At 38.5% G+C, this 21,971-nt stretch overlaps 1 protein-coding gene and 1 pseudogene across 14 annotated transcripts in view; one reads left to right on the top strand and one right to left on the bottom strand.

The window, feature by feature from the left end:
* The window catches only part of ZNF438 (zinc finger protein 438), a 409,820-nt gene that overhangs the window by 139,141 nt on the left and 248,708 nt on the right, over positions 1-21,971 (bottom strand). For 7 of the 14 annotated variants that reach the window (XM_041764960.1, XM_041764962.1, XM_041764966.1 and 4 more), the window contains exon 2: positions 10,836-11,016. The exons of 3 other annotated variants lie outside the window; for them this stretch is intronic. The gene's annotated coding sequence lies outside the window, so the exon portion shown is untranslated. Of the gene's footprint in view, positions 1-6,739; positions 6,794-10,835; positions 11,017-11,941; positions 12,223-21,971 lie in introns of those variants that run through there. 4 more of the 14 variants (XM_041764963.1, XM_041764964.1, XM_041764965.1 and 1 more) reach the window with 2 other exon arrangements.
* LOC121496561 lies at positions 6,223-7,396 on the top strand (annotated as a pseudogene).

The raw sequence follows: 21,971 nt of genomic DNA, 5'->3' as shown, positions 1-21,971 counted from the left end.
ACACATAAGCACAGGGGAGGGGCATCGGGAGGAGGAGAGCAAACTCCTTGCTGGGCAGAGAGCCTGCCTTGGGGTTCAATCCCAGGACCCTGAAATCATGACCTGAGCTGAAGGCAGATGCTTAACTGACTGAGACACCCAGGCACCGGCCCCCTCTTTATGATTTTCTTAGTAACATTTTCTTTTCTCTAGCTTACTTTATTGGAACATGTAACATACCAAATAACATACACTGTATACAAAATATGTGTCAACTGACTGTTGTTATTGGTAAGGCTTCTGGTCAACAGTAGGCTAACAGTAGGTAATTTCTAGGGGAGTCAAAAGTTATATGTGGATCTTCAATTGTGCTAGGAGTCAGCACCACAAACTCCCTGTTCAAGGACAACAGTGTCTCTACAGGAGAAACATTTTAGGTTCAATGATAGGAATAGGCTGAAAGTAAAAGGAAGGAAGGAAAAAGACACTATGCAAAGAGGAACCATAAAGAATCAGAAAAAATAAAATTTAAAACAATGATGGAAGAATCAAAGAGTAAACAATTCAAAACCAATAATGGAAGACATTATATCCCCTTCTGATATTAGATGGAACAATCAAGGAAAAAATCCACAAGGAGATAGAAGATTTGAACAAATTATAGGCTAATGAGATCTAATAGGCATCTATACAACATTCCACTCAAAAACAACACCATACACATTCTTCTCAAGTGTACATGAAACATTCTCTAAGGTAGACCAAATTCAGGCCATGGACAAGCCTCAATAATTTAAAGTGATTAAAATCACACAGTGTTCTGTGACCAGATAGAATGCAATTAGAAATCAGTAATCGAAGGAAATTTTGGAAATTCACAAATATGTGAAAATAAAACTATACACTCGTAATTAACGAATAAGTCAAAGAAGAACTTATAGAGGGAATCAGAAAATTCCCTGACATGAATGAAAACCAAAACAACATACCAAAACTCATGGGGTACAGCTAAAGAAAGCAATGCTTAGAGTAAAAATAAGCAATGCTTATATGAAAAAAGAGGAAAGTTCTCAAATGAATAACCTAAACTTCCATCTTAAGAACCAAGAAAAAAAAGAGAAAATAGAAAAGCAAGCAGAAGGAAGGGATCAATAAAGATTAAAGTGCAAACAAATAAAATACAGAATAGAAAAACAAGAAAAAAATCAATGAAAACAGAAGCTGATTCTTTGAAAATACTGGCAAAACTGACAAGTCTTTAGCTGGAGTAACCAAGAAAAAAAAGGAAGGAACACAAATTACCAGAATTAGGAATGAACAAAAGAACATTACCACTGACCTTCCAGAAATAAAAGTTATTATAAAGCAATACTATGAACAACTGTACATCAACCAATTGAGTGCCTGGATGAAGAGAACAAATTCTTAGAAAAACACAAACTACTAAAATTGACTGAATTAAAAATAGAAACTCTGAATAAACCTGTAACAAATAAAGAGATTGAGCTAGTAATTAAAATACTTCCAACAAATAAAAGTGCAGACCCAAGGGCTTCATTAGTTATATATACACATATATAAAAGTATATGCACACACATATATACATAAATGGAGAGAATACTCCCATAAGCCAGTATTACTCTGATACCAAAATTAGACAAAGGCATCATAAGAAAACTACATACCAACATTCTTTATGGGTACAGATGCAAAAATCCTCAACAAAATACTAGCAATGCAAATCCAGGAATATGTAAAAAGTATTAAAACCATGACCAAGTGAGATTTACACTAGGAATGCCAAGTTGGTTCAATACACACATGCACACAAAAACCTAACGCATATTATATTAACTAAGTTAACCAATACTACGTTAACAAAATTTTTAAAAACTACATATCAATAGACACAGAAAAAGCATTTGCCAAAATCCAACACCCTCATAAAAAGCTTTCAACAAACTAGGAATAGAAAGGAACTTCCTCAAACAGACAGAGACATCTCAAAACCTCACAGTTAGCATCATACTCAATAATGAAAGACTGAATGTGTCCCTCCTAAAATTAAAAACAAGAGAATTATGTCCTATTTCTTACTACTTCTGCCTAACATTTCACTGCAAGTTCTAGCCCATGCAATTAGGCAAGAGAAAACAAAACAAAAGAAAGCATCCAGATTGGAAAGGAGTAACTATAATCATCTCTATTCATAAATGACAATTTTGTATATAGAAAATCCTAAGGAATCTCTTTTTTAAAAAAGCTTTTAGAATAACCAACCATGTTCACCAAGGTTGCAGGATACAAGAATAATATACAAAATTCTTTTTCTCTATACAACAGCAATGACCAACCCAAAAATGAAATAATGAAATTATAAAAACAATTCCATTTACAATCACATCAAGAAGATAAAAATATTTAGGAATTTATTTAATAAAAATAGCATAAGACTTGCACAGTGGAAACTACAAAATACTGTTAGAAGAAATTAAAGACAACTTTAATGGAAAAACATACCCTGTTCATGCACTGTTAAGACTTAATATTGTTAAGATGTCAGTACTTTTCATCTTGGTCTACATATGCAGCAGAATTCTTATTACAATCCAAGCTGCCTTTTCTGCAAAAATTGAAAAATTTATCTTGAAATTCACACGGATATACAAGGTACCCAAAAGAGTCAAACAATCCTAAAAAATAAAAAAGATAGTTGGAAGATTCACATATCCCAATTTGGAAATTTACTGTATACTTATAGTTTAATTGATACAGTAAGGTACTGGTATACAGATAAACATGTAAAACAATGGAAAGAAACTGAGAGTCCAGAAATAAATTCTTACATCTATGGTCAATTTTAATTTAATAGGGCATCATCCAAAACAATTTAATGGAAAAAAATATAGTCTTTTTAAACAAATGGTACAAGGGCAACTGGATATCCACAATCAAAAACATGAAGCTAGACTTCTTTCTTACATCACACACAAAAATTAACTAAAAATGGATCACAGACATCAATGCAAATGCTAAAACAATAAAACTTCTAGAAGAAAACAGAGTAGTAAATCTTTGTGACTTTGGATTAGACAATGGTTTATTAAATATACCAGAAATACAAGAGACAAAAAGAAAAAATAAACTAGGACATCTCTAAATTAAAATATTTTGTGCTGCAAATGATATACTATCAAGAAAATTGGGGAAAAAAACAGAATGGAAGTAAATAAGTGTAAATCATATTTCCAAAAAGAAACTGTTACCAGTAATAATGAACTCTTCTAATCCATTAAGAAAAACTAAACAATTATTTAATTAAAAATCAAATAATAAGCAAAAGGTTTGAATAGACATTTCTATGCAGAAGATTTACAAATGTCTAATAAACACATGAAAAAATGACCAACATCATTAACCACTGGGGAAATGCAAGTGAAAACCACAATACATTTTTAATCAATTTAATATTCAGTGAGACAACACTTTATAGCCAATATGATGGCTATAATCAAAAAGAGAAATAATAAGTATTGATTCAGATGTGGAGAAATTAGAATCCTCTATCTTGCCAGTGGGAATGAAAAATGGTGCAGCCAATTAGAAAAACATTTTGGTAGTTCCTCAAAAAGTTAAAACATAAAGTACCATTTGACCCAGCAAGTCCCACAACTAAGTAAGTACTCAAAGGAAATGAAAACATACATCCATACAAAAACTTGGACATAAATGTCATACCAGCATTAATCATAAGAGCCAATAAGTGGAAACGACCCAATGCCCCTCATCTGATGAATGGATAAACAAAATGTGACATATCCATACAATGAAATAGTATTCAGCAATGAAAAGAATTAAAATATTTACTACATCATGAATGAATCTCAAAGGCACTATACCTAAGTGAAAGAAGTCTGACACAACAGACTACATATCGTATGATTCAATTTACATAAAAAATCAGAATAAGCAAATGCATACACAGAAAGTAGATTAATGATTGCCAAGGCTGGGGTGATTGGAAAAATAGGGATGGGGAGTGACTGCCAACAGGTATGATGAAAATGTTCTAAACCTAGATTGTAGTGATGTTGTATAATTCTGTAACTATACTAAAATCACTAAATTATATACTTTAAATGAAGAAGTATATATATGCACATATATATATTATACATATAATGTATAATGTATGTATATATGTAAATATATATATCAGAAAATTTTGGGATCAGTTGTTCTCATCTTACTGGACAGAGCTCTTAATATACCAAAGTACTCTTAACAGCAGTGCTATTTCCAGATTTCATCCAAACTCTCAAGGAAATGAAAAAAGCAACCTAATTTGAACATCACTCAAGTGTTTTCTATAATCTATCACCAACCCCTATGGCTGCTCAGTACAGACTACAAGAACCATGAATTTTACTAGAATCTAAAACAAATCCAACTAAAGCCTAAGGTGTCACCCTCCTATTTGTTTCCCAGTCCTAAGTGCTTCCGATTTGATTTTATGACCAGTTTCTATCACTAAAAATGGTCCTTAACTTTCAGTCACTTGACAAACATTTCTTATTATATTAGGTGCTCTATTAGGAAATGGATGAAAAGTACAATCTTTGTCCTTAAAGAAATTATAGTCCAGAGGGAGCAAGCACCCAAAAAACTGGCAGAATTAAATGGTGGTTAAGTGCTAAATGAGTGCCATTTACAAACTTGTATGGTTACACAGAAAAGGAACACCTGATTTCCAGGAATAAAATAAGAAAAGGTATTAGAGAAGTGAGGCAAGAGCAGAGGCATCCCTAAGCTAAGTCTTGGAAGATAAGAAGGACCTTCCAAAGCAGTCAAGGGGGTAAGAGAAGTGTTTCAGGCAAGAAGAAAACATGCAAAGGCTCAAAAACTCAACAGCATTCAGAATGGAGGCAAGTTCAGTACTGAAGTAGAGTAAAGCAGAAGAGGGGAGAAAAGAACACTAGACAGGTGGGCAGAGACTCAATCCTGAAGCTCTCTGCTTGCATGGTACAGAGACTGGGTTTTATCTGGAAGATGCAGGAGTCCAAAGAATTCTGAGTTCAGGAATAATGTGATCAGATTTGCTTTTAAAAAATCACTCTGCAATAGGAAAAGAATAAATAAGAGAAAATCAGATAGGAGATAGGACGAGCACTTTAGAGATCATTCTAGTGGCATAAGTGAAAATAAATGAGTGCTCCAAATAAGCAGAGACAGTAGGGATGGAGACAAAATGATCCACTTAAGGAATACTTAGAGTATGAAACATGAACTGACTGTGTATGGGAATAAAGGAGAATAAAAAAACAAGGTGGGTTCCAGAGTTTACTTGAGAAAAAGGACACTGGTATTCATCAATAAAACAGAATACAGGAAGAACAAGAAGTGCAGGTTTAAGGGATGCCTGGGTGGCTCAGTGGTTGAGCATCTGCCTTTGCCTCAGGGCGTGATCCCAGAGTCCCAGAATCAAGTCCCACATCTGGCTTCCTGCATGGAGGCTGCTTCTTCCTCTGCCTATGTCTCTGCCTCTCTGTGTCTCTCATGAATAAATACTTTTTTTTTAAAGATTTTATTTATTTATTCATGATAGAGAGAGAGAGAGAGAGAGGCAGAGACACAGGCAGAGGGAGAAGCAGGCTCCATGCACCGGGAGCCTGATGTGGGATTCGATCCCGGGTCTCCAGGATCGCGCCCTGGGCCAAAGGCAGGCGCCAAACCGCTGCGCCACCCAGGGATCCCTTAATAAATACTTTAAAAAAAAAAAGTGCAGGTTTGAAACTCATGAAGAAGATAGTAGTTAATAAAACCAATAATAACAAAAGTAATCTCAAATCTACAAGCCCCAACTCAGACTTATTGAATTAGAAACTCTAGGGTGGAGCCCAGCAATCTGTATTTTTAATTGCCCTCCAGATGATTCTGGTGTACACTAAACCTGCAAAACTACTGATCCTGCCAAACACTGGTAAGACTGGCAAAAAACCACTGGTAATACTGGCAAAGGTTCATGCAATCAGGTGGACACTAATGATGACAGTAGGGAAAGGTTATTATGAGGAGGAGCAGAATCCAGATTACAGAAGATTTGAGGAATATGCTTTAAAAAGAGAAATGGAGACAGCACATATATGCTCTTCTTCCAATATAGCCTGAAAAGAATAAGAAGACAGACTTAAAGTAAAGGTGATTAAAAAAATTATTAACACTTTCCCAGGCAGCTGCCAAAGATGGCGGAGGGGCAGGTGAGGAAGCTGGAGATTTTTAGCCAAAGTCACATTGTCAGGAAGTCTGGCTTTAGATTCTGTATCCTTCTGCCTTCAACAATCACAAGTATATAACAAGCACTGGGTCCTGGTGCTCAGTGGCCGAGGCCATCTCCTGGGCTGCCTGGCAGCCATTGTAGCCAAGCAGGTGCTTCTGGGCTGGAAGGTTGTAGTTGTGCACTATGAGGGCATCAACATTTCTGGCAATTTCTACAGAAACAAGTTGAAGTACTTGGCCTTCCTCTGCAAGCGGATAAACACCAACCCATCCCGTGGCCCCTACTGCTTCCAAGCACCCAGCCGTATCTTTTGGCGGACAGCTCGAGGCATGCTGCCCCACAAGACCAAGTGAGGCCAGGCTGCCCTGGACCGCCTCAAGGTGTTTGATGGGATCCCACCACCCTATGAAAATAAAAAGCAAATGGTGGTTCCAGCTGCCCTCAAGGTGGTACACCTGAAGCCTACACGAAAGTTTGCTTACCTGGGGCGCCTGGCTCACAAGGTTGGCTGGAAGTACCAGGCAGTAACAGCTACCCTGGAGGAGAATAGGAAGGAGAAGGCCAAGATCCATTACTGGAAAAAGAAGCAGCTTATGAGGTTACGGAAACAGGCCAAAAAGAATGTGAAGAAAACTGACAAATACACAGAGTTCCTCAAGACCCATGGACTCCTTGTCTGAGCCCAATAAAATTGACTGTTTATTCCTCAAAAAAAAAAATTATTAACAGAATAAAGTCCTCCAGAAGACAGAAAATGATTCAGAGCCCAAGCAGAGGAATTGGCCTTGGGAGGTATGGCAGGTACCAGTGGTTGCCTTCCCAGTCCACTCTCTTTCCAGGATAACAGAATCCCAATTTACTTCTTTTCTAAGAGGGCTGGAAGAATCTCGACTAGTCTAAGCCAATCACAGGATTTTATGTCTTTTGCCACTGATTGGTTTAGAAATGGGTTATATGAGGTACATTCAGCTAGTGAATTCTCCTAAGAGGCTTTTGGGAAAGTTTTTTCACTCTAAAAAAATACATAAAAGAGATGCTATAGCCTGAATTTTTGTGCTCCCCACCTCACAAAATTCACAGGTTAAAGCCCTAATCCCCATTGTGATGGTATTTGAAGGTGAGGCCTTTGGGAAGTAATCAGAGTTACATTAGATCACGAGGGTGGAGCCCCCATAATAGTATTAATGTTCTTACAAAATGACAAAGAGACAAAGTTCTCTCTCTGCCATGTGAGGCAACAACAAAAAGGTGGTTGTCCTCAAACCAGAAAGAGGCCCTTACCATGAATCTTTAGGCAACTTGATCTTGGACTTCCCAGACTCCATTAACTGTGCAAAACAGCCTAAGCCACCCAGTCTATACAGTATTTTACTATAACAGCCCAAACTGCTGCTGTACAAGACAAGAGATACCTTCCTTTCTCACAATCTTGGATACTCAGAATTGAGGATATAAATCTTGGAGCTCAAGGTGCCTGACATCTCCAGACCTGGAGGGGACAAGCCTGAGGACAAAAGCTAACAGGATGTTAGAATGGAAAGACACAAAGATCCTGAGAGCCTAATGACTGCAGTTAGCTGCTACATGAACCACCCATCAAACCATCTTTCTTCCAAAGTTCTAGTTATATGAGATCATAAAAGTTACTTATTATTTTCAGTTTCAGCTGGGTCTTCCTTTACTTGCCAGCTGAAAGCATTTTGATACAGAAAGATATTTTCACTGAGAGGAGTGTCAATGAAATTAACTTTGCCTCTTGGAGACATGGGAATTTGAGAGAGTTTCAGACTAAAGTTTCATTTATTAAACAAATGAAGCTTATATAGATCTATTTTATAAAGAGACTGCCTTACCAGCTCTTTTCTGCTTTAAAATATGTAGTATTTCTAATGATAACGAAAGTCATGAAGATGATGGTGATAAGCTTATGCTTATTAAAGTATTTTTTAAAGCAAAGGCATTTTATCCTTGTACTGCTTACCTTCTGCATTTCATTTGACTTCAACAGTGAAATCATGGCAACACTTTCCACTTTCTGTTTATAACAATTTTTGTGTCTTAATTTTTCAAATTTTCTTGGTATATAACACTGTACCACAATGTAGTTTACAGAGGGAACCCTTAATTTGAAAGAACAACATTCTGAAAGCCAAACAATGTATAAAAAGATTTCTATTTTTATTTCTATACATTTTCTAATCTGTTCAAGAAAAGAAAACATTTCAACCAGATCTGTGGAATGATACCTTTGATTCCTATCAAGGGGTAGAAAGTCAACACTATAGCCAGATAGATAAACACCAGAAAAAGTATCATTTGAACACAAATAACAAGAAGCAGTAGAAACGTATGACTACCCAGGCAGTCCCCAAATGGCGAAAACACAACTGGAAACTAAATTTTAAGACAGTTTTTGAAGCCCAAAACATTTTTCCTATAGAAACAATGTTACTATGAGTCACTGCGTTACTGCGCCAATCCACAAAACCCTTATAAAACCATATGCATAAGACTATTGTTTGAACTACACCCAGGCAGAATAGTACTTTTTCCTTTGGAAAATACATCATTTTCTCCTCCCACCCTCTTCCGAGTCCCAGGAGAGTAGGCCTAGCCATGGACTCTGTTCACCTCTCCAATCTCATCGTCACTCTCTACATTGCACACACTCTGGGTCAGCCACGCTGCCCTCTTCAACCTGCAGAAACTTTTCCCCTTGTAGTTGCTGCTGTCGTGCCCTCCCTGACCTCTTCTAGATCACCTCTCTCAGCCTTCATGTCTCAACTTAAATGATACTTCCTCAAGAAGACAGTTCCTTATCCCCACACTGAGTCACAGGTTGCTGCTGGACTCTCGCACCCCAGTATTTCTTCCACTGTATTATAATCACTTTGTTTATCCTCCTCCTAATCTCTGTATTTGGGGCATCTTACTTGACACTATTTAGCCCTAGAATATAGATGAGTAGCTGGCATTCTGAAGGTGTTTAACACATATTTGTTTGTATGAATGAGTTTACCTAATGAGGTACTTCATTTTTAACCTGACCCACAGAATATTTAACCTTATCCATGCCCATTACCAAGAGATTAAGCAGTTTTCCAAAAATTTCTCTACTCCTGAATTCTTACCTACACATTGTTCATAGAAAGGAGGCTATCTATACAATTTCTTCCACATGGATAGTTTATAAAGTAACTTAAATGGAGTGTTAAAATTCTAGCAAACATAAGTATATATTCTAATATTACTTTTATCTCTTTCTTACAGGTAATGTCATTCATTCGTTTTGGTTTTATTAACTATTTAAATTCAATTTAATTATCAGTGTATTATTAGTTTCAGAGGTAGAATTCAGTGATTCATCAGTTGCATACAACAGCCAGTGCGTGCTTATTACATCAAGTACCCTCCTTAATTCCCATCAACCAGTTACCACATCCTCCCACTCACCTCCCCTCTAGCAACCCTCAGTTTGTTTCCTATAGTTAAGAGTCTCTTATAGTTTGCGTCCCTCTCTGTTTTTTTTCTTATATTATTTTTCCTTACCATCCTCTATGGTCATCTGCTTTGTTTCTTAAATTCTACAGATGAGTGAAATCATATAGTATTTGTATTTCTTGGACTTATTTATGTCCATCGACAAATGAATGGATAAAGAAGATGTGGCATATATTATACAATGGAATTATTACCGGGGCATCAACAAGAATGAAATCTGGCCATTTGCAACGATGTGGATAGAACCAGAGGGTATTATGCCAAGGTAATGTCATTCATTCTTAAGTTTTTACTGCAATTGATGAAATGCTAATTCCCAAATTTGTATCTCTAGACTTAATTTCTCTCTTACATTAAAAATCCAAATTTCCAGGTGTCTATAATTTTATACCTGAATGTAAGGACTTCACTCCAACATTTTTCTCTTGTGTTCCCCATTTCAGATAATGACATTACTACCTGGAAACTCGAACCTGACACTCAAATTCTCTTACTCTTGTTACTTAAAGATTGGTCCATGAACCAATAATGCTTGTTGTTTATCACCTAGAATCTTTTAGAAACACAAGACTGTGCCCCACTCTGGACCTGCTGAATTAGAATCTACCTTTTAACAAAATCCCCAGGCAATTCATATACACGTTAAAATCTGAGAAACACTGATCTATAATTCCTTTTCTCCTTACTCTCACAAATCAAGTCCACCAAGTCTACACAGAAAAATGTCTCATATATATTCCCTCCCATCTATTTTTGTTACTGCCCTGATTTAAGCCATCACCTCTTGCCTGGAACATTGCAATGACCTTTTAGTTGATCTCATTCTTCTAAACCATTGGTTCTCATCCAGAAGTTCATAAGAGATACTTTTCTATACATACGCTATGAATTTGAGATAGGCCATATGGTCGGCAGAACAGAACTGTACATAATATAAAACCTGTCTTACCTATGTTGCAATCAAAATCTAGGGACACTTAGAAAAATGTCATATGGGAAAGCATCTAAAAGTAAAAGTAAAAAGACTGAGAACCACTCCTCTTGAGTCTCCTCAAAACAATCTTTCCCCATACTGACCTGTTTTCTTTCCAAAATACAAATATGATCACATCATATCCCTCTCTAAAGTCTTTCAGTGGCTTCTGAACACGTCATGGACTTCCACATTTCCATCTTTCTGTTCATGCTTTCCTTTTTTTTTTCTCCTTTTGGCAAAAATCTTGCTCATCTTCTGAAGTCCTGTTCAAGAATCATCTCACTGGAAAAAAAAAAAAAGTCATCTTATCTTGCCAATTTTCTTGGTAAATAACTGCTCCCCCCTTCCCCTGCACCCCACCATATGTTCATCATGTGATCATGGCTGCCTATCTTCCCTGCCAGACAAGGACTTCCCTGAAGGCATTCTGTATCTCAGTCACTGACAGATGGTAGATACTCAAAAAATGTAAAATAAGTCAATTACCATTTATATCTGACATCATCAAAGCTATAGAACTTATCACTGATAATGTGAATGCATTTATAAACTACAAAATACTAAGTACCATATATCTATAAGACGGAATCATCTCGAAAATAAAACAAAAAAGGAAAAGAACTCTTAAGTTAGATATACCCAAACATAGTAAAAGTTTAAATATGCTTGGAGAGCATATTTAAATATGCTTAATTCCCATTCACAAAAATGCAGCTAACCCTTATGAGCCCACAATCTGGGTAGGTCTACCTTGTTTCCTGATAGTTAAACCAGATAATTGAACAAAAAGAAGAGTTTAGCCTTTGGTAAAGAGAGGAGGAGATAAGTCTGCCAGCTGACTTTTTAAATTATATATTTTATCATAAAGATTAAAAAGTTATCTTTATGTTATAAAGAAAATTATCTGTTATTTAAAATTGTTAAAATTTTATTTTCTGCATATTACTTCTCAAATGTGGTTACATCACACTAAACATACCATTTTGTATTCAGTTACAAAATTCTGCCATAAATTACACTCATAATTACACTTTCAGTGACTTCATTACTTTATCATCTTGACATACCTTTAGTTCATTAAAACATTCATCAAATCTCAGTAACTTAGTTCAACATTTATTGAACTGCTATGTGTCGGGCCCTGAGACAGCTGACCACCCCTAACCTCAAGAACCCGTACTCAAGTGGCAGGGGTTGACGCATTTACCTGGCACTGCACTGTAGTGCTGAATGCAAATCAAGGGTGGCTCACTAGCAGTGATAATTAGGGTGGGATGCCTCTCCCATCTGAATGCTGCTCCCAAAGGATGAGAAGTCAACAGGCCTTGGTCAGGGGGAAGATGGGAGAAATGTAATATGGACAAGGCAAAAGAATCTGAAATCACACATGTTCAGAGAAAGGCAATGGCTAAGAGTATAGCACGAGAAACAAGTAAGCATGAATGGCCTCCACTTCATCAAAATTTCACCAGACCTGGGAGTTATTTTAACTTCCAGTACTTGCAAGAGAATAGAAGGGGTAACTCAAAGTGGATTTAAAATGCATTTCTTTGATTACCTGTGATGATGAACATATTCCTACATTTTTATTACTAATTATATTACATATCTGTTAAAATTCTCTGTCCACTTATGTACTAAGTCTTGACATTTTTTTCCTCATTAAGTTTAAGAGAACTCTTCAGGTATTACAGATATTAACCCTTAATCACACCTGATAGGAGCACTTTTCCCAGTCTGTTATATTATTTTCTTCATTGTGAATAAGTCTTAAATGTTATATATTCACGCTGCTGACCTATCAATTCTTTGGTGAGTTTTTCACTGCTCCAATACTAAGTTACTATACTGAGTTACTGAGCTATCACAAACCTGATAAATATTACATTCTATTTTCTTTTTTTTTTTTTTTTAAGATTTATTTGAGAGAGAAAGAAAGAGAGCAAGCATGTGCAAGCTCCAGGGGGAGGGGCAAAGGGAGAAGGAGAGAGAGAGAGACTCCCCACTAAGCACAGAGCCCCATGTCTGGCTGGATCTCATGACCCTAAGATCATAACCTGAGCCTAAATTAAGAGTCAGATACTTAACAAACTGAGCTACCCAGGTGTCCCTACCTTCTATTTTCTACTGAGTTTTCTAAAATGTGATTTTAAAAATATTTAGCTCTTGATATCAGCTAGACTTGACAAAGACATGATATACACAACACTGACATATAGCCATTAATCTCCCTCTTCCTACCCTGCTTCCATTTCCTTTGCCAAAATATAGCTAGAGAATTCTTTTTTATGTCTTCATTCCTTTTAATTCAAATTCCCTTACCTAACAATGCTACAAATAGAACAGCAGGAGCAGGTGTCCTATTGCACTATCTTTAGAGATGGCCCTGAGACATCCACACCCTCTATGACAGAATTAAGAATTAATATTTTAAGGTACATATAAGGACACAAAATACTTAAAGGATGCATTTTATGCAACACAATAAAAATCAGCACTAATTCTGAAGTAATCCTGGCAACATTTCTCTTCTAAGTCCCCCAAACTAGAAACAATCTGTGTTTTCTTTGAGGGCTTAACATGCCATAGCCTTTTGACTTTATGTTATGATAGGCAGTTTTCAAGTTAGAAAGGGGGACTTAGTCAAGTGGCTTTCAGTTGAGCATGTCTGACTCCCATGGAAGTTTGGAAACTGGAGGGGAGATGGCACATTTTACTTTATTTTTTTAAATCCAAAAAAAATTTTATCGGTGTTCAATTTGCCAACATACAGAATAACACCCAGTGCTCATCCCGTCAAGTGCCCCCCTCAGTGCCCGTCACCCATTCACCCCCACCCCCCGCCCTCCTCCCCTTCCACCACCCTTAGTTCATTTCCCAGAATTAGGAGTCTTTATGTTCTGTCTCCCTTTCTGAGAGATGGCACATTTTAGATGTTACCATAAGGGAGCATATATTCCTATCAGTGAGGATCCTAAGTATTTCACTTCATAGAAGGCAATCTTGTACAACAAAAATCGATCTCACCCCAAATGCCAATGGCCACTTTACGTTAGCTTATAGGGCAATATGACTTGCTTCCAATATCTAATGAAGGCAAATCTCCTGACTTCTGTTTGTTCTATCCAACCTGCCATAGGTATATGTTTCACAGTGATAGGGCCTGCCCCAGGAAAGACTGTGAAGTGTACCTGGCTGGACTGGATGTCCTCCTTAATCCTCCTATGAGGACTCTCGCTTTACTGGCCATTCTGGCCTGGATTCATTCAAGTAACATCCCCACAAGTTGCTGGGCTATGGCTACACTCTTATCACTCTGATCCACCAAAACCTGTTTCCTGCAAGTTTTCAGCAAATAACTTGATAAACATATCACACTAAGATACTAATCTCATATAATACAATATACTCTTCTTCCCCAGGATAGCTGTATCAAAGGCTTACTCCAAAGATACCACTTCTTACCATCTCTTTTATTACCACCCTGGTCTAAGCTACACTACCCTCTTTCTCCTGGATCACCATAGCAGTTTCTCAGCAAGTCTTCCTGCTTCAATCTTATATCACATAGTCACTTCTCAATAGTGATCTGACCTAAGTGAGCTCCTATCATTTCCAAGCCCAGAATCCTCTGATAGCTTCCTAGTTTCACTCAGAATAAAAGCCAAATATCTCCAACGGCCAGCAAGGCCATACATGGAAGGAGTAAAGCTGGAGGAAGAGTGTATCAGAGAGAAATAACAGGAGTCTGTTTTGGACATGTTAAATATGAGATGCTTATGAGACATTCCAGTGGAGCTGCAAGGAAGGCACTATCCTTAGATCCTCAGAAGAGAGCTTTAGGTTAGATAAATGGTTTTTCACCCAAGGTGATTCTGTCCTCCAGGAGACACTCGGCAATGTGTGACATATTTTTGGTTGCCACTTCTGGGACAGAGGAGGTTCTACTGGCATCTAGTAGGTAGAGGCCAGAGATGCTGCTGAAAATCCTACAGTGCACAAGACAGCCCCCCTGACAAACACTGACCCTGCCTAAGATGTCGCTGAGAAGATTTATGCTAGAGAAATAAATATGGGAGATATACTCAAACAGATCAAATTTTAAACCATAAGTGCAAGGTAAGGAAAATATGAGGAGCTCCTCTTTCAGCAGGCACAGATAAAAGTGGAGGAACCAAAACAGAATACAGGAAAGGGTCAGCCAGAATGGGAAAAGGCAAAACAGGAAAGGGTGGAGGGCCAAAGACCAAGAGAAGAGTGTTCTTGAAAGGGGGCTAAACAGTAGTCCACTTCACAGAAAACAGCCAAGATGGCAAGTGACACCGGTCGGGGATAAGGTGTTTGGAAGAATGGAGGAGTCGGGCCATAGGAGTAAGACCACAGAGGCAGGTGGGAAGGCTGCTGGGCAAATGTGAGGCTGCCACGGACATCACTCAAATGTAACCAACAGGCAGGTAATTGAGCTCCTCCAGTCCTCCAGCTTTGCCAGATTAGGAGAGGGCAAAGGAATCAGGGAATTTGCAGGGGAACAATTTGAACTGAGGCAGCTGGGTTGGACAAGGAAGAATTGATGACAAAAGGGAATTCATGAAGGGGGTGGTGGTGATGGACTGAAGGTTTTGATGAATCATAAACATGTTTCCATATCAAATATACTCCTCTACCATGCTCTCAATTGTCCCATATTCAAATACCCTATTTCTTGATATCATTAAAGTAAATGGGATTTTTACCTTAGTCAGAAAGACCTCTTTACTATATGAACACTGCTAACAATCCTATTTACTTTGCCACACCAGGACCAAACAGCATTTGTGGAAAAGACCATGTAATCATGAAAGATAGGCTAAATAACCATGTCACGGGTTAAAATGCAGGCTTTTTCACTTGGTAATGCTGCAACATTAAATGACTTACTTTAACCTCTCTCTGATCCTAACTCTCTTCACTCAACAGACTGTGGTAGGCATAGCAGGCACACAATGCCCTTCAAGGACATCCACATCCTAATCCCTGCAATCTGTGAATTGGTTATGTTATATGGCAATGAGGAATTAAGGCTCCTGATCAACTGACCTTAAAAGAAGGAGAGTATCCTGGAATAAACACCCAGGTGGACCCACAGGAACCACCAGGGTTCTTAGAGGGAAAAGAAAGAAGTCAGAGCCAAAAAGACTGCCTGAGAGACTTGACCCCCCACTGCTGGCTTTGTAGATGGAAGGAGGGCCACCAGTCACATGTTGTGGGCAGCCTCTAGAAACTGGAAAAGACAAGAAGGAGGTCTGCCCTAAGACCTCCAGAAATGAATGCAATCCTGCGGACACTCAGTAATACCCATTTAGGGCTTCTGGTCCCCAGAACTATAGAATAATAAATCTGTGTTGTTTTAAGTCACTAAGTTTTTCTCAATTTATTACAGAACAATAGGAAACTAACCCATAGGTAAATGAATCAATTTCAGAATCTGTGTAACTAAGAAAAATAAATATACATAAAGTACTAAACAGAATGCCTAGGATACATACAGGAAACATTTAAATAACTGCTATTAGGATTATTAGTGCTAATACTATCACAGCACCAAAACCAATGGTAGTCAAGAGAAAGAACACTGACTCGGTTCTAGAACTTACTCAACTCTGTGACCTAAGACATCTTAGTTAACCTTAGTTACCCTATTAGGGCCCGTTTCTTTCACTTATAAAACAAAATGAGGTGGCCTAGAATACACGACTCCTAAAATTTCTTCCAGCTCTAAAAATTTTATGATTCAAAAACCTAATTCCTTAATCACATTCTACTCATTGCTAATTAACAGATTCAGAAAATCCTATTAAATAAAAACAGTAAGCCAAGCAGTTTTCATTTAATGTTTCAACATTTTCAATATTTTATATTGCTGAGTTACAGCCTTATAAAGTTGAGTCATGGCATAAAAATCACAGAGCTGCAAGTGAAAATATCTAAGTCATCCTGCTACTATTTAAAGGCCTACACAGTCAAACTACAATAATATCTTCTCAAGTAGCTCAAAGTATATTCCCACACATTACCTCATTTATTCTTTTTTTAATAGCTTTATTGAGACATAATTCATATACTATGCAATTAACTCTTTCACAGTAGACGATTCACTGGTTGGTGTATTCGTGGAGTCATAAAACCATCACCGCAGGGAATCTCTGGGTGGCTCAGTGGTTTAGCACCTGCCTTCAGCCCAGGGCATGATCCTGGAGTCCCGGGATCGAGTCCCACATCAGGCTCTCTGCATGGAGCCTGCTTCTCCCTCTGCCTCTTTCCCTCTCTCTCTCTCTCTCTCTCTCTGTGTGTGTGTCTTTCACGAATAAATAAAATCTTAAAAAAAAAATCACGGCAAGCAATTTTTTTTCAAGCATTTTTTAAAATTTTCATTTATTTATTTATTCATGAGAGACAGAGAGAGAGAGAGATAGAGGTAGAGACACAGGCAGAGGGAGAAGCAGGCTCCATGAAGGGTGCCTGACGTGGGACTCGATCCCAGGTCTCCAGGACGACGACCTGGGCCCAAGGCAGTGCTAAACCGCTGAGCCACCCGGGCTGCCCCGCAAACAATTTTTTAGACCATTTTCATCATTCTCAAATGAAACTCTATGCGTTAGCAGTCACTCCGCATCTCCCTTCTCCAACCCCTTCTAGTCTCTGACCTACTTTCTGTCCCTATGATTGCCCTATTCTGGACACTTTGTAAAATGGAATCATACAACATTGGGCAATTTGTGTGTCCGACTCCTAAGCATGTTTTAAGATTTGTCCACTTTGTAGTGTTAGTACTTTATTCCTTTTTCATGATGAGAAATATTCCATTGGATTGTATGAATAATATACATGTTTTGCTTATCCACTCATCAGCTGATGGACATTTGGGTTGTTTCCATGTCTTAACTATCTGGAATAATGCTGCTATGAACATTAGTACATAAATGTTTACATGGATATGTGTTTTGAGATCTCTGGGGTATGGCCCTAGGAGTGGAATTGCTCGGTAACACATAGTAACTCTATTTTTTAACCTTTCAGAGAACTGCTAAACTGTTTTCTGAAGTGGCTGCCTCCATTTTTCCCATCAGCAATGTAAGTTCGTTCTAATTTTACCACATTCTTACCAACACTTGTTATTACCTTTCATTATAATCAAACAGTTGGTATGAAGGGCTATCTTTTGAGATTTGGACTTGTATACCCCTATGAGTAATGATGCTGAGCATATTTTCATGAGTTTATTTACAGTTTATAAATCTTCTTTGGAGAAATGTCTATTCAGGTCCTCTGCCCATTTTTTAATCGTGTTGTTCTTTTTATTACTGAGTTGTAAGAGTTCTTTATAAATTCTGGATACAAGTCCATCGTCAGATAACTGATTTGCATATACGCATTTTCTTCTACTCTCTATACCTCATCCAATCTTAGTGCAGTTACTTACACTCAATAAACAAAGTTTGTGTTGCTATCCTCATTTTACCAGTAGAATTGGCATTTTACACGATTAAACAGACTTGTCAACTGGTAGACTCAAAAAAAAAAAACCTTATAGTTATGCTATTTTTATTAATTTAAAGAAGCCATATATTCACGGCAACACTGTGATAGCACACCCAGGGAGGTGCTTCATTCTACCCTGATACTGCCTGTATCAATAACCAGACAGTATTATTTCCACAATTATATCAAAGATTCATCCATTCATTCAAAAAATAGTTACTAAGTGTTATGTGTCAGGTATTGTGCTCAGGATGCATCAGTGAACATGACCAAGTCCTTCATTAACCTTAGAATTTGGCAGTGTTATACAAAATCCCTAGTGCTAAATCAATTTCTTAATGGCAAACAGTCCAAATAAAGAAATTTATCTTAGTGCTTAAAAATCTACCCTTAACTCAGAAGAAACACTGCAGATTTTAATGCAAGGGATACCCTATTTTTCTTTAAAAAAAATCCGAAGCATCAAACTTATTTTGTGGCCCAGGATAATCTTGTTTTGAGTATTGGCTTTACTAGGCCATCACCTGGCTCTTACAAATTCTTTTTATAATGCAGCAATGTTTACTTTAATGACATCTGTCAAAATGAAACCTGAATAAATGAGGAAAATACTCATATTTTTACCTTTAACCAGAAAGCCTGAAGGCTCAGTCTATATTATAGTCAGTTCCTAACCCATGTGAATAAAAATGTTGTCATAGCTCCATTAAACATAAAAACAAAAATAGAGAGTTACAAATCCAACCACCTGAAAAGGTAGTTCTAACCTTGTCTATGAAAGTATCCTTAATGCAAAGCAGAGGGACTGAATAATCCCCTGGAGACTGAAGGCCATGCACTAAATGGCCCACACAATCTACACCTCTTGGCCTTACGTTTTGTTCCTTAAAGGGTTCACACAAATGTTACATTCTAAACTATCATACACCTATTTTCCTATTTACAAAAAAGTTGGCATTTTTAATTAGTCAATAAAAGAATTTGTCAACATCTCATGGTTCATAATCGGAGCTACATTCATTTTTTGCTGTGCAAATTCAGTAAATTTAATAACAGCCAGAGTAAAACTAACATTTGGGATGATATACCATGCCTGCCTCACAGTTTTCAGTGTCCTCAACAGACCACTTTGTACACGGAGTCTGTGCATCCCACCACCCAGCCAGCGAGGAGCCAGCGGGTGAGGTGGCACAGGCTGAGCGTGGATGGTGTGACCTGAGCTGATCCGGGAAGAGGGGTGGCAGCACACATCAGTGCTGGGCTCTTGCACGCTGTGGGCTGAGAGGCGTGGGGTTCACGGGAGGTGTCAGGGGTTGCTTCAGGGAGTGAGAACAGGGCTCTGTGGGCAGAACACAGTGCTGCCAGCTTCCCTCGCCCCTACTTCCACCCCTACTTCTCACACTGTGGCCTCCAGGGAAGTTTTCTGAAGACTACAATCAGACCATGATGAAAAGGTCTGTAAATCTAAATCTAGAGAAGTCTTGGCCAGGCAGACAGCAGTGTGCATCACATCTGAAAGACCAATGACGACAAAAATGGGAGAATGAATAATGAAGCTGGTGAGGAGCAGAGTCAAAAACAGGAAAGGGTGCGGCAGAAACTAAGGGTCGGGGTCAGACCTTAATCCACTGGAAATAATGCCTATTGTGGACTGGGTGTGTCTGCTTAAAAGAGCAGCAGTGGGATCCTTCACCCAGAAGCATTCAATTGCTGAAATCTTCAACTCCAATATGCTACTTATGGGCTACATTCTTGTACCCTTCTAGCTCTTTAAATTCCTTTCCTACCGTTGCCAATCAAAACTCCACAGAACAGCCAACGTGAGCCTTCGGCACAGAACCTTCAGTAAAGTAAAGCAGATTACATCACTTCTCTGATTCAAACCTTCCAATGGCTTTCCTATGACACTTGAATGAAATCCCAGATCCCACTTGCAGGCCTAAGGTATCATGACCCTCAGGAATTCCACTCTCCTCCTCACTCACGCTCCCCAGTCACCTGGCCACTCCTCATGCAAGCTCTGGGCCAGGGCTCTTTCCTGCCATTTGCAAACTCTGGGACGCTCTTCCAATTGCTGTGCCTTCCAAGTCTCCACTCAAAGGTCATCTCCTCCAAGAGCCTTTTCTTGTTCATATCACCTAAAATAGCATCTGCATCACTCTCTACCCTCTTACCCTTCATTTTCCTTCTTAACATTTGTGCGTGCGTGTGTGTGTGTGTGTGTATATACACACACACACACATATGTATATCTGTTTATTATCTACCTCCCCTCTAGAAATAAGCTCTAGCAGGGCAGGAACTTTGTTTTGATCACTGTTTTGATCTAAGGAGCCACTCCACAGAGAATAGTGTCTGGAAGATAAATGATCAATATTTATTCAATGAATAAATGAATAAATCATACTTAATCTTAACATGTTTAAGATTCCAGGTTTTCCCCATGCCCTCTCTATTCTTTTCCTGATCCATCAGCCAAACTCTAGGCTTCACTTCCTGCCCACTATACACCTAGGATCTGATCATCCAGCTTTGCCTACTCCCTTGCCTAAAGTGAACTTTCTTGCTGGTTTGTCCTTCCTCTAAACCAGTCTGAGAACCTATTTCTCCACTCCCACACCCAGACTAGAGATCACTGCTTTCAAAGCCCCAACCAAGGGGACTGGAGCCTCTCCAAGTACATGGCCTCCCATCTCCAGTAGGCTCTTGATCACTACAGCAGGCTCTTTGTGGGCTCTCCCAAATCCCACAGAATCAATTCCAAACTTCATCACTTTAAGCTTCCTCCTCTCCCCTCCACTTAGCAAATGATATCACCTCCACTCCAACAACCACTCTCTTACCTCCTTCCTGAGAGGGAGGGAGGAAGGATGCCCCTCTTCCTCCTCAAAGCTCACCTCCAACCAGGCTTCAAAATTCAAGCCACCTCTCTTCCTAAGGGATCTGATGCCATCATTTATCCACCTTCCTCTCTCAAATCTTCCACTTCTTTCTGACTCCCTCCCCCCAACAAAATGCTTAAAGCTCTCCCATTACAAAACAAATGAACAAACAAATCTCATCTACTCCCCCAGGTATGATGGCTCTCTTTCCTGCCACTGTCCTACTTGTGCCTTCCCTTTTGCAGCCTGTGTCTTGAAAAGAGGCTTTAAGTTCATTATTTCTACCACTCCCACCAACACTCCCAATTCACTACTCAACCTTTGCAATCTGGATTTTGTGCAAACATAACTCTCCAAAATATAGATGACTTCTTACCTGAAAATTCATTCCGAATTTATAAGACCTGTCAATTTAATATTGACATTCTCAATTTTAAAATGCTTATCTCAGGGATCCCTGGGTGGCTCAGGGGTTTAGTGCTTGCCTTCGGCCCAGGGCATGATCCTGGAGTCCCGGAATCAAGTCCCACATCAGGCTCCCTGCATGGAGCCTGCTTCTCCCTCTGCCGGTGTCTCTGCCTCTCTCTCCCTCTCTCTCTGTATCTCTCATGAATAAATGGATAAAATCTTAAAAAAAAAAAAAAAAAAGCATATCTCTTGGCTTCAGTAACACTACTCTTTCTTGGTGTTCTCCTCTTTTGGACTTTTCTTCACAGGTTGCTTTGCTACTGACTGTGATCTGAGAAGAACCCCCTGCATGTGGTGTAGCAGTTAAAAGCCTGGGCTGTCTAGCTTGGACTGCCATAACAAAATACCACAAGTGGGTGGCTTAAAGAA

Source organism: Vulpes lagopus, chromosome 8 (genome assembly GCF_018345385.1).
Source record: "Vulpes lagopus strain Blue_001 chromosome 8, ASM1834538v1, whole genome shotgun sequence".
Taxonomy (NCBI): Eukaryota; Metazoa; Chordata; class Mammalia; order Carnivora; family Canidae; genus Vulpes; species Vulpes lagopus.
Note: the sequence above shows the minus strand (reverse complement) of the source record. Positions and strands in the feature narration are given on the sequence as shown.